Raw genomic sequence first — 13,459 nt, forward strand, 5'->3', positions numbered from 1 at the left:
CTCCGGGGGTTGAGATCGAGTGAAGTAACTTAATTTTTGAATTTTAGATGGAGACCGTATGATTCGAATTCATGATAATCTATTTGAAGTGGAGTGTACACATTCCGAACAATAAATTCGAATTCTAAAACGATCTCGAGTAACGGATTCAAATTGAATGGTTCCGATTCAAAACCCAAAAATTGAGTTACTTTAGAGGATCCAGACCCCCACACTAAATAAAATTAAATACAAATATTGTTTAATATATGAAACCAACTAAGACCGAATCTCGCGGGCTGGACCACAAATATACTGTATATATATATGGAGTTAGAAACAAATCAAAGGATACCGCCAAAAACAAAGAGAATATAAATCCACCAATAATCCCAAGTTGCCAATTTGATGTGGAAGTCTGAAAGAAGACCCCATTTCTTAGATGAATTCACATCCTCTCAGGATACCGGACTAAGTACAATTGAATCGAATGGTCCAAAATTGTTATTTTTAACTTGGCACGAATTTCAAAGCACAAATAATACTGCCCCCTTAGTAGGGGTGAAAACGGATCGAATACGGATCGGATAGTGATAAAACCATATTCGTATCCGTTTTTATTTTCCGGATATGGATACGAATCGGATATTAATCGGATACGAATACGGATCGGATATTAATCGAATACGAATACAAATCGAATATTAGTCGAATACAAATACGAATACGGATATAAATCGAATTTCTAATTCGGATATATATATTACAACAAGATTGTATAACATCAGTGGAGTGAATTAAAATTTTTAATTGTAAAACAACAAGTATCCACATTTGAAATCAGAACAAAATTAATTAACTAATGTGTTATTTAATAAAAATAAAATGACCCATCATAAACAATAAATTACATCAAAACTCAATTAATTAAATGAGAAAATAATTAAAAAAATGATTATTAGTATTTTTGAAAATTTATTATGAATTTTTAAACCTAAGATTTAACTTAATGAGAAAAATAAAAATTCAAGATGTTGTTTGAATGACGATGGGGTCTCATGGCAGGACTTCTCACTCACGGATGGCCACATAGATTCCACCTCTTAATTCTCCTCTCTCTATTTCTATTACAAGCGGACCCCACTTGTATCCGAATATCCGAAAAATTCAAAAATCCGGATATCCGAAAAATTATCCGATTATCCAAAAAATTATCCGATTATCCGAAAAATATATCCGAAAAATGAAAAATTCGGATATCCGAAAAATCAATGTATCCGGATTCGGATAATTATCCGAATCCGTATCCTTATTTGCTTCCGAAATTAAAACCGAATTCGTATCCGTATCCGGATAAATCATATCCGTATCCGTATTCGTATCCGCAAATTATCCGTATCCGACTATCCGAATTCGAAAAATTCGAATACGAATCCGAATTCGAAAAATTCGAATACGAATCCGAATTCGGTCGGATAATATCCGATCCGTTTTCACCCCTACCCCTTAGACATTCTGAGCAAGACCTGGTTGAAATTAAATCTGAACCGTCCTTCTTCAATTGTGTTGAGTCCGGTATATGAGAGAATACGGATCTGTCTTAGTCTCTTAGATGATTCAATTCACCAACTTTTTTTTTGTTGGCAGACAAGTCGATCCGTATTCATTCACTGAACAACTGTTTATATTACAAGATCACCTAGTAAAGATATACACTGATGACATGCCACATCCACTTTTTTTTGTTTGTAAAAACCTTGGCAGCGGAAGATTTATTTAATACATGCCACATCCACTTTATAAGAATATTTTATTCTTTTTTCTCATGCATGGAAGATTTATTTAATACAGTGTACAAGAAATTTAAATTGAACTGATTGAAAAAGTTTGTTACAAAGTCGTTAAAAAAGTTTGTTACAAGCTCGTTCGATTCAAGCTTAATTTGTCATGAGCGAGTTTATGTTTGATTCAACTCATCTCATACTGACTTGACTTATTTCTCAGTTTGTTGGAAGAGAAATAAAGAGTTTTTCTCCGACATGTACTTTAATTCACTATTTAATTATCTTTATGTCCACCATGAGATGAATCTTTGTAACAAGAAAAATTAAATATCATTTTATTTTTCTAGCTCATGATTTATGCATGGTTTACAATATCGAATTGATAAAAATCTTTGATGTTAATGTGCTGGAAGCGATTCGCAACATAAATGAGATGTTAACAAGCTGACTTAGCTAAAAATTTGAACAACTCAACTTGATTCAGTTCATTTTGACATCAACTGAATTCAAATTTTGTGGAAGTATTGTTGTTGTGCCCTTGCTAGTTGCCACTTGCCACTACATACATCATACATGAGAGGGAAAAAAAATGAGTAGAGCACTCAAGGACGGCAAGGACAGCTGAAATGACAGGGATGTGGTCGTTTTTGGCGTGATAATGACAATGTGGGTCCGTCATTCCCAACAAAAACAAGGTGCCGGTATGCCACCGCCCACTGGTTTCATTTCTTTATTCCAAAATAACTAAATAAGCCAGCTGGACTCACTTTTGCTCAATTGCTGCAAAGTGCAAACTAATGATGAATTTCCAAAATAAGCCTGCGTGACTTCACTCTGGGTCTGGGATTGTCGACTTGTCGTTGCGTGTTGACCTGTCACTTGCTTAATTACCCACATCGTCGGCAACTAAGATGCATCCACATTGACAGTAGATTTAGCTCTAGCTCCTGTGCGGAATGAAATCTGCTCATTTTCTTAAGAAAAGAAGGACCCTCCTATTCTCCAATCCGAACCGTTTAAAATCGATCAAACGGCTTCAATTACATCTGATTTATTTGTGCTTTGAGATTCGTGTCATGTTAAAAAGAAATTGAAGCCGTTTGATCGATGTTGAACGGTTCGGATTGGAGAATAGGAGGGTCCTCTTTTTCTCAAGAAAAGGAGCAGATTGGCTTCCCTCCTGTGCCGATCTCTCTGAGTCTCGAATCCATATCCTCTCAAGTAGCTGAAGACAAGATAAAATAATCTCAACCGAATCAAAAATCAAATCAGTACCAATATAAAATATTGTGGAGGGAGGGGTTGTGACTTGTGAGGGCATAGTCAGAAATTAATACAAGGATAGGCAAAAATTCAATTAATGCAGGTAAAAATTAAGAAAAAGGGTAGGCAAAAGTTGAATATGTTTTGAATAGACCACTTACATATTAGTCTAAATTTAACTTTTAATATCAGAGACTTGATTTTTAAAATCTAGAAATAAATATCTCAGTCCTAATGTGGCTCTGTCAATTAAGTGTCCATCTTGAGATTCATGTGTGCCTTTCAATCTCATTCTACACGGTTAAGTGTTGCAATTCCAACCTATGTCTCTATCACCTCTGCATGCATTTGACCTCATAGATCTTGCACATTTGTAGGCAAAATAGGCTAAAATTCATATGTTGTTAAATTTAGGAGATACCGAAGGTGGCTAATTTTTTCTAAAATTATAAATTTTAAACTTTTAATTTTTATAAGTTTTACAGTTGAATTTTTATGGGCTTGAATGATCAAATTTCATAAAATAAAGTTACACTATCATTGCTCATTTAACGCTTTAAATATAAATTTTCTGATTCCTTTTTTCTCTGCTAAAATTTAAAATAAAAATTATTCCAACTAAATTAACACCAGTGTGAGGTTAAATTTATTATAAAAATCCCTGTACTTCAAAACCTTTTTACAAATACTCTCTCGAAATGTTATTTTGTTTCTCTCTAATCAAACTATTTTTTTTATTAAAATATGATTTATATTTTTATCTAGAAAATACATGATAGAAAAAAGATAAATGATAAGTAGAAACAAAATCGACTCTAATTAAAAAATCTATAAGTACGACCATCAACATGTCTCACAAACAATGTTATAAATCTATAAGTACGACCGTCAAAATGTTATAAATTAACAGAGGTTTAAATCTATAAGCTGGCAAAATTCTCACCATTCTTACAGTACAATTAAGGGGTTTTAGTACCTTATGTTTACAATTTTGATATTTGATGACTCTAAATGTTACTTAGTTTCCTTAATGTTACTCTGTCGGATTACAAGTGCATAATCTCACCGTGCAGTTGTGTCGGGTGTCGATCCACGGAGATAGATCTTAAGTAGCTTAACAATTTATCACTAGTCTAGGTTCTTCGGATTTGTTTGGATAGCGTGTATACTTAATAAAATAAAGATATATGGTGATTTTACAGTTTACCCTAGCAAATATATAGATGGAGATGCTAATTGCTGTAAACCAAGTTTAGGGAGCCTCTAGGGTTTTAAATGAAATCCTTCTAATTATCTCAATACATATTTATGGCACTCATGTATATCGCTACCGCATATGGCCCGTATATTATCACTACCGCATACGGTATAGACCACCCTGCAGAGCAGAGCCGCATACCGGTACTATTATTTCCTACGGATGCTTGGGTTCAGTTCTATGCGTATTTGAAAGGTTCTCCGACTCTAAGGTCGGCTTGTGGGGGACAATTTAGATTATCACAGGATATAATGTAATTAAATCACTCACACCAACCTAATTAATTATATTCCCCTATTACTCGCTAAGTAATAACCCTAAACCCTATTCATTACAAGTAATAAATAAATTCCTAATTATACTTCGAGATGCTATCTAATTTATATCCTGTCAAGGGAGCTCACTGGGTTTTAACCCCTGCCAAGCCTTGTTAGTCGAAGTATTTATAGTACTTGTATTTCCTCTCACACCGAGATACAATGACTTAACACCTATTGGTATGTGGAGGACATTGGCATATAGTAGACAGAACTATGTATGCAATGACATATTTCAATAACATTCTAAGTATAATGAAATCTCAAATAGACATAAAAGAAAAATAAATATTATAGTAAAGATATAATATATAATTCATTACATCCATTCCTAGAGAAGAGGAGCCTAGCTACTCAAAGTCATGACAAAATAAAAGAAAGACATAACCTAAAACTTATAACACCTTTTCCTTGGATGATTCCTTCTTTTGCCTTGTACTTCGAGCACCTCTAATACAATAAACTCCAGAAATTACATGTAATATTTTGTTCTAAACTATGGACTTACACAACTAAAACATGCACACTAATTCTTATTACATGAGGGGTTTATATAGTCTTCCTAAAGGTGTGGAGTCATGGAGATCATGGGAGAACATGGGTGTCAAATATAGCTTTTCATGCTATATTTGGAGCGCTAAAAATAAACTTCAATGAGTAGCAAGGCCTGCCACATCTAGGGATTCGTCCTTCTAGAAGGTTGCTACCCAACGGTCAAGATTTCATCCAAACTAGACAATCCATAGATTCAATCCTTGTGCCCATATGTAATAGATTTTATACCGTATACGGTATAGGTTATGCCGCACAGCACTGTACTTAGCCGAATTTCAGTGAATTTTGTCATGTTGCATGTTGTGCACTTCGTATGAGGTGTTTGCATACTTCATGTGATGCCCTATTTTGACGCTTCCTTCATAATTGACCTAAATATGACATTTTTGCTCTGTTTTTGGCCTAAATTATCAACTTTCTCCAAAACCTGCCAAGATAGCTGATGTAGATTATTACAATACAAGTAATAAATCCTAATTTACGCTCAATTCGGTTGCAAGTGTACAACCTTGTCGAGTAGTACTTAGGGATCGTCTCCACAGGGACAAGTCGGAATATTAAACCTAACCTAACAATTTAATTTAGTAAAAAGGAAATAAGAAGGTTTTTGTTTGTTTAAAGGGTTGGTTTGATTGTGATTAAACTAAAGTCTTTAAAGCAAAATTAGGTTTTTAACAAGAATGAGAAATTAGGGTTCCTATCCACTAGTGTTACGATTAATTGGTTTATTAAATTTGTTCTATAATTATGAAAGCACAGTTGGGTGTTGTAGGTACAAAGTGATATCTCTATATTAATACCATCTTTCAATTAAAATAAACGTCACCTCTCGGTACTTGGCTACTCTAATCTAAAGTCATTAAGTTCTTACCGTCCCAATTGATCTAGAAAACTATCTTTCACCTATCGGTACTTGGCACAATTTTCTAAACTATTGGGTGAAGCCCGTATAAGACAAGCGTCACCTCTCGGTACTTAGCCTATCAAATACTCTATTCCTTATGGTCTGGACCTAATATTCAATTTCTCAATTGCAAATACCAAATCCTAGGGTTTCATGTGATTTCGATTAAGTCCTCACAATCAATTAAAATAAAGAATAGATCACAACAAAGAACAAGAATATATAAAATAAAACCAACTAAATCATAACAAAAGTTTCAAGTACAACCCTAATCAACCCTAGAAAAGCCCTTAGCCAGCCATGACTAAGATACAAATCAAATCAAAAGAATAAAAGAGTTACAAAGGAAAGAAAATAATAAAACTGATTTATCAATGATCTCTTCTTCCTTCTTCTCTCTTCTTGCTTTCCCTTGCTTTTCCTTGTTCAAAAACTAGAAATTCTGCCTAAAAAACGTACTCAACCTGTTCTACAGGTGCCTATTTATACCCCCCTCTAAAACCTAGAAATAACCAACCAAAAATAGCAAATTCGGGCTCTGAACCGACCTAATTGCGGACCGCAATGAATGGAGGCAGTTAAGAATTTGTCGCGCAGAAAACTATAACTCATTGCGGGTTGCAATGGATTTGGTTGCAGGCCGCAATGAAAGTGCAGAAATGAAGATATGTCATTGCGGGCCGTAATGGGATTGGTTGCGGGCCGCAATGAGTATGCTGGAATGAAGATAGGTCATTGCGGGTCGCAATGGGATTGGTTGCGGGCCGCAATGGATGTTGCAGTTGCTCCAATCTTCGCGCTAACTCACCCGTTTTGCTTTGTTAAGCTCCAAACACTTGATTACCTGTAAAATAAACATAACTAGGGCAGTAACTTGAACTTTTGGACATTTCTAACCTAATTGAACCTAATTTAATCAAAACTTGGCTTAATTTACATACTTAACCCTAGGTTTCAATAAATACAATTTTGGCTTATCAATAGCCTAAAAACACGTTTGCGGTAAATAATTCAGAAAAATAGATACTTTGCATAAGCTTTTCGTCATTTTCGCTACTAAAAAGTAGTGATTTTCGCTATATGTTTTGGCGTTATCAATATTTATTATTTAATAGTAATATATTTCTAAGTTGAAAAGCAAAAAATAGGAATATACGTGGGTGAATAAGCATGTCGTATGATGAATAAACTCTTTTATTCATCATTTAGAATTTGGTCGTTAATGCTGCCAGAAAGTTGATTTGGTGCATTTGTTGTATATCATACAGTCTAAATTAATTTTTTTTCCCTCTATTTAGTACTTAGCAATACTTATCTTTCTTCTAAAGAATAAATCACAAGTTTGATGATGCTTACTGTCTTATTAGCATATGTTATAAAAATATGTTAAGTCATGCTTACTGTCAGTTTTCACTAAAAAATTTACTCGCATTAATTGATAGAGAGAAAAACATGTATAGACTTATTAGTAGACACTTTAGAGACAATCACTCACAAATCCACTACTTTCATCTAAATCTTATTTTGATTCGAGCATTTAATTCATGGAACACTTTTAATGCATTCATCTATGCAATACAATCAACTCAAACATTTAAACTTTTAAAATACATGTTTTACAAATTCGAATTTAAACTAAAGGAGATTACTTATAATATTTGATGCATATTCTTTAGTGATTTTGTTTTAAGCCTAGCCTTTAGAAGGAGATTGAGCCTATTTGCATTTATCTAACGAGAGTGGTATGGGGAACTCAGATTGGTTCATATCTTTTTCAGTGGGTCTTGAACTTTAGTTTGAAATTAGATACACGGCATTAAATATAAGAAGATTGAAGAAGATCAAATTTAAGGAAGTAGGAGAGCTAATTTCTCATTTCATTCCATCTTAGCGGGGAGACTAGGGAAGAAACGAAGAATTCTTACGCGAAATACGAAATCTTATTTGAACTGGAGTTTATGCGATTTTGTTCAGCAAATTTTCAATACGAATTGGCTGATTAAATCAGTTCCGATCCAATTGCTTAAGTGATAGTATAAAAGAACCAAACCGAACAGACCGGTTTCGATTTTTTTCGATCCAACCAACTGGGCAGATATGGTTCTAATAACACTTCTCACAAGTCTCATATGAAAAAAAAATAAGCACAAAGTCTCCATTCAACAACACATTCTTTAGTTTTCTTAAGTGTTTTTTAGTTTCCTTATTAGTTACGTAATTATCTGAGAGTTGACCCAGCCCCATCATCAAATCTTGTTTTCTGACCTTAAACCCCCAACTCCCTTCAAAGATATTAATCTCAAGTTTGGATGAAACAAAAAATAGAGCAAGAATAGAGCTAATTTCAAGTTTAAAAATAATAGCTAACCCAACATTTTTTTTTTGTTGTTGCATGTTTCAGGCTCGTAGGCACAAAATTGATTACATTCTAGTGCTCTCTACCACTCGAGCATGTTCTAAAAATCATTAAATAGAGGAAACTCATATAAGACAAATAAATAATAGTGAATTAAACTCCCTAAACTATTAAACTCGAGCATGTTCTAAAAACCACTCCCTACCCAACATTTGGTTGGATTAGTAGAATAGTGAGTCAACTCATATAAGACAAATAAAAAAATAGTGAGTTGGTGTTATTCTTGTTCTATCCAAACATCAAATAGTTCAAAAAAATAGTACTATTATATTCTTGCTCCATCCAAATGCACTCTAAATAAAGGCGGGGCATTTTTGAAAAGTTAGTAACGATTGGACAAAAATGAATTAAATTTAATTCAGTGTGTGCGTTGAATCAAGGAGATGTCAATAATTAATTATCTAATTATGAGCTTCAACTCTACTACACATATTGTGAGTAGAATATGACAAAGTTTTCTTGCTCTTTATCGTGCTGATTGGCAGATCCAACTTAATTTGGTGAAACCTGATCGCGTCGCGTGGACACCACCCGCCATTTACATGTCATTCTACTGTGGTCGTCCTCTTTGATTATTTGTAAAACGAGTTGCGGGTATATGTTTATTATTATCCGTTACATTTTTGGATGTGGAAGTCTCCATCACAAAATATCTAAAACGAATTCGGATAAATTCAGGTAAAAATCTGATAAAAAAGGAAAATGGAAAGAGCAGAATCTATCCGCATCCTCAGTATTAACGCACCGTTTTGATACGATAACAACATCTACGTGTATATACGTACCTACGTGTACGTCCTCTTATAATTATGCATGTGATTTATACGTGTACGTCTATTGCTCCAATTATAATTATGCACGTGATATACATGCTTAAATTTGATAGAGAACTAATTAAGCCTTATATATATTTTGTTTAAAATATATATAATTTCAATAAAGCAAACTCATTTATTTTAATCATTTTAACTAACAAATCTATATTAATTTCAATAAAAGTGAAAATTTAATTTCTTACAAAATTGTGAAATAGATATCAACTTAATAAATAGCTCAAATCGGCCATCTCAAATATTTAAAGTCAAGATTTGAACACAAAACACTACGGCCAGCCTCATATATAATCATATTTTCATCACCATCTGAACCATATTTTCTTGATGAAATGGTTCAGTCTCTTGCTAGCTAATTGTCCCTCTACTATGATATACAATGTTTTTAAATACAGCTACATATGCGTATGTAGTCTGTTGCTGCATTCAAAATATTATACGGTCGACGTCATATATATGCAGATTTGATATGCATACACATATGCAGTTCATGCAGACACATAATACTACATGCGTAACATGCATGGACATATATTACTTTGTTAACTTGTCATGACTCATGACTATAAAAATTAACTGTGGATATTTACAGCTCATATTAAAATATATGTCTGCATTAAAATTCACATATGTGGTATGCAGTAATCTTTCTGCATATATGAACAAAGAGGAGGGTTCAAATGCCTCCATTTTTTGTGCCTCCGTTTTTTAGAACTTTAATAATTCAAAATTTAAACTTTAAAAGTTCAAATAAAACCATTAGATGTGATCTATGTTATTTTCTCTATATACTCATAAAAAATGATCACATTTCAATTTTGTTTTTATGTGAATTAATAAGTTGAAAAATCAACGTCTATAAATTATCCACATTAGTACATTTTTTATAAGCTCTTGATGACAATTAAAATAAAATTGAAATGTCATAATTTTTTATGAGCACATAGAGAAAATGATCTAGATCATATCCAACAGTTTTATTTTGACTTTTAAGTTTTAGATTTTTGAGTTATTAAAGTTTAAAAAAATAGAGGCATAATGGAGGCACAAAAAATGGAGGCATTTGAACCCTCCTCATGAACAAAACTGCATTTTAAAACATTGATGATATATATTATGCTCTTAATATCTGCTAGTTCAATATTTCAAATGTTTATTTAATTAAATTATACTTATATATTAATGGTACAATTTATAAATCTATTATTACTTGACCAACAAACCAGAATAAGTTGTAACATGATATATATCAGGAGTGAAATCCGATACGGTACAATGGGAACTGAGTACAACACATATATATATATAGGACCGAGGATTTTTTTTCTGCAACATATGATCTAACTTTTGATATAATATCATGCTCCTAAAATATAATTATGATATGGTTCTAACCCATTAGGGCATTAGAGGATTCAAATCAGCTGAAATCTCAAATGAATGAACAGTAACTCTGAAATTCCGAATCCAACCGATGAACTATTTCGAGATGCGTGCACAGAAAAATCAACTGTTTCGAGATCCGTGCACAGAAAAAGTTGAACGGTTGGATTTAAAATTTCAAGAATTTCAGCGGTACTGTTTATACATTTGGATTTCAGCTGATTTGAATCCGGCATTAGAGCGCTCATGCGACTTAGACAAAAAATATATATTGGTCCCATACAATCACTTTGGTCGTTGGACATGAGTGCGCAATTCAAAATCGGAAAAGATAGATAATATTGGTCCCATAAAATCAATTTGATTGCTGGATACATGAGTGCTCAAAGCTGCCCTTATTGACTAAAACACTTATCTTTTACGCAAAAAGAGAGAACGATGGATATATACTGACTGTGTTTTGCAAAGCATCAATGCTTTTTAATTAGTTTGACTTTAAATCTTGTGTTTAGATATGACCAACTAATTGAAAATGTAAAATATTCACTGGTCATATATGAGTATGTATACATATAATTTAGAGAAAAGATTTCTATCCACATCCTTCTGTCCATGTTTTGTCCACAACTAACGATCGAATTGGTCCACTTATAACAAATTTTATCCAATTCCTCCAACCTTCCTTTATAAGAAGTTTCATTTTTTATTTTTTGATCTATTCTCCAAATCTCTCCAACAGCCATCGTTTCGCCAAAGAGAGAAGAGATTTTCGATCAGTCTCTTCTTCATTTACGAAAACAAAAAATTCTTGATCTGGTTCGTGACTCTGATTCATTTCTCAAAGCCACGGCTTCTATAAAACCTAATAAGTTTCATTAAAAATCTCTCTCCTCTCAAAAGTAGCACAAAAAGACTTGTTGTCGGGCTTGGATCTGATAACTAGAAGCAGCAGGGATGAAGATCTTGACTATTTGTTTTGATTGTTGACGTTGAGGAATAAAGAGTAGAAGCTCTCAGGTTAAATCTCTCACCCCTTTTATAGATTCATCAATTTATGTACGGGCTCGATCTAAGAGAATCACTTCATTCGAAAGTGAGGGAAGAGTTAACAACGCCAAATTTTAGTTTAGAATTGACCTTCTCTACTTCTCTTGTTTTAAATTTACTAGTGAGTTATTGATTTATTTGGGGGTATAATTGCAAAACGGTCAAAAAGTCAAACACAAGTGGTAAAGGTAAAAAACTTGTAAGTTTATTTTGTAATTCTTATTTATAATAAATCCAATTTGTTACATTGTTTATTTTATTTGTATGCATGATGATATTTCGAAAGAACATGTGGTTCTTGTGATGAAGAGTCTTACTCATCCTAATAGTGTTCACAAGAGGGTGATGATTTAGAAGTTTTATTTTTGCATAGTATGTTAGATGTTATTTTGGATGTTGAATGATATACTTGTGTTTGGTATTGTTTGACAAATATATTTGTGTGGCGAATATTATGGTTGCTTTGAACATATGTTTTTGAACAAGTGTGTTTTGTTAAACAATGATGTATTACAGTTTGGAATTGTTATCTTTGTAGTTAACATGTGTCAGTTACGATATTGAAGTGTTGTAGTTTTTATTTTTAATGTTCTGGATGTTATATACATGCAATTGGTTTATAGTTTACATATACTAGTTTTACAGCATTGGCATCTTGTAGTTTATACGTTTTGTTTTTATAGTTTAAGTTGACAGTTTTTAATATTGAAATTTTATATTTTTTACATTATGTTTTATCGTTTTCATCTGCTAATTTTATATTATTGAAATTTTATAGTTTTACATTTTGTTTTTATAGTTTAAGTTGACAGTTTTACAGTTTTGAAAATTTATATTTTTTTACATTTTGTTTTATCGTTTTCATTTACTAATTTTACATTGTTGAAATTTTATAGTTTGTATGTTTTATTTTTACAGTTTAAAGGTGACAGTTTAAAAATATTGAAATTTTATAGTTTGTATGTTTTGTTTTATAGTTTTAATCTGTGAATTTTGAATTACTGTCATTTTATAGTTTGTATATTTTAGTTTTATAGTTAAAGAGAACAATTTTACAGTATTCATTATTTGGATAATTTTTTTTGTGTGTTGATTAAATAAAGAAGAAGAAAAATTAAAAAAATTAAAAAATTATTCGAAAAATTTAATTTTGCCTTTTTATCACATGTTTTGTCGAAATAACTGTTAATAATTAACACTAACTGCTAATAACTTCCTATAACTGTAATTTCTAAAAGTACAATAAGTGGTCCCTCTGAAAGTATATTTTTTTTGTCTTGTTGTGCAAGTTGCAAACTGTTACTAACAATCTTGGGACCACTTTGAATACTATCTGGTTGATATTTTATTAACTGATGTATTTTATGTGATATATTGAGTAAATATACAGAATGAAGGAAGAGTTTTACAGTATTTGTGCAAGTCAAATGACAGTTTTTATGTGAACAAACTGTAGACAACTAGCTGTGGACAATTAGACGCTTCCTATAATTTATACCTTATTTCACATGCCAAATCAATGAAGAGAGGATTTCTAATGCATGTATCATTATCATTATTAAAATAAAACACCGTTGTCTAATTTGACTGAAATTGCACTCTGTACATCTGAAACTTATTTTCAAAATTGCTTCCCAGTTTATTTTAAGCCCAAGAAAGCCCATGGAGAAGACAACTCATTGAAACTTGTGTTACTTGTCCAACCCAATCATCTCCCTCT

This window comes from Carex rostrata, chromosome 23 (assembly GCF_964058835.1).
Source record: "Carex rostrata chromosome 23, lpCarRost1.2, whole genome shotgun sequence".
Classification (NCBI taxonomy): domain Eukaryota; kingdom Viridiplantae; phylum Streptophyta; class Magnoliopsida; order Poales; family Cyperaceae; genus Carex; species Carex rostrata.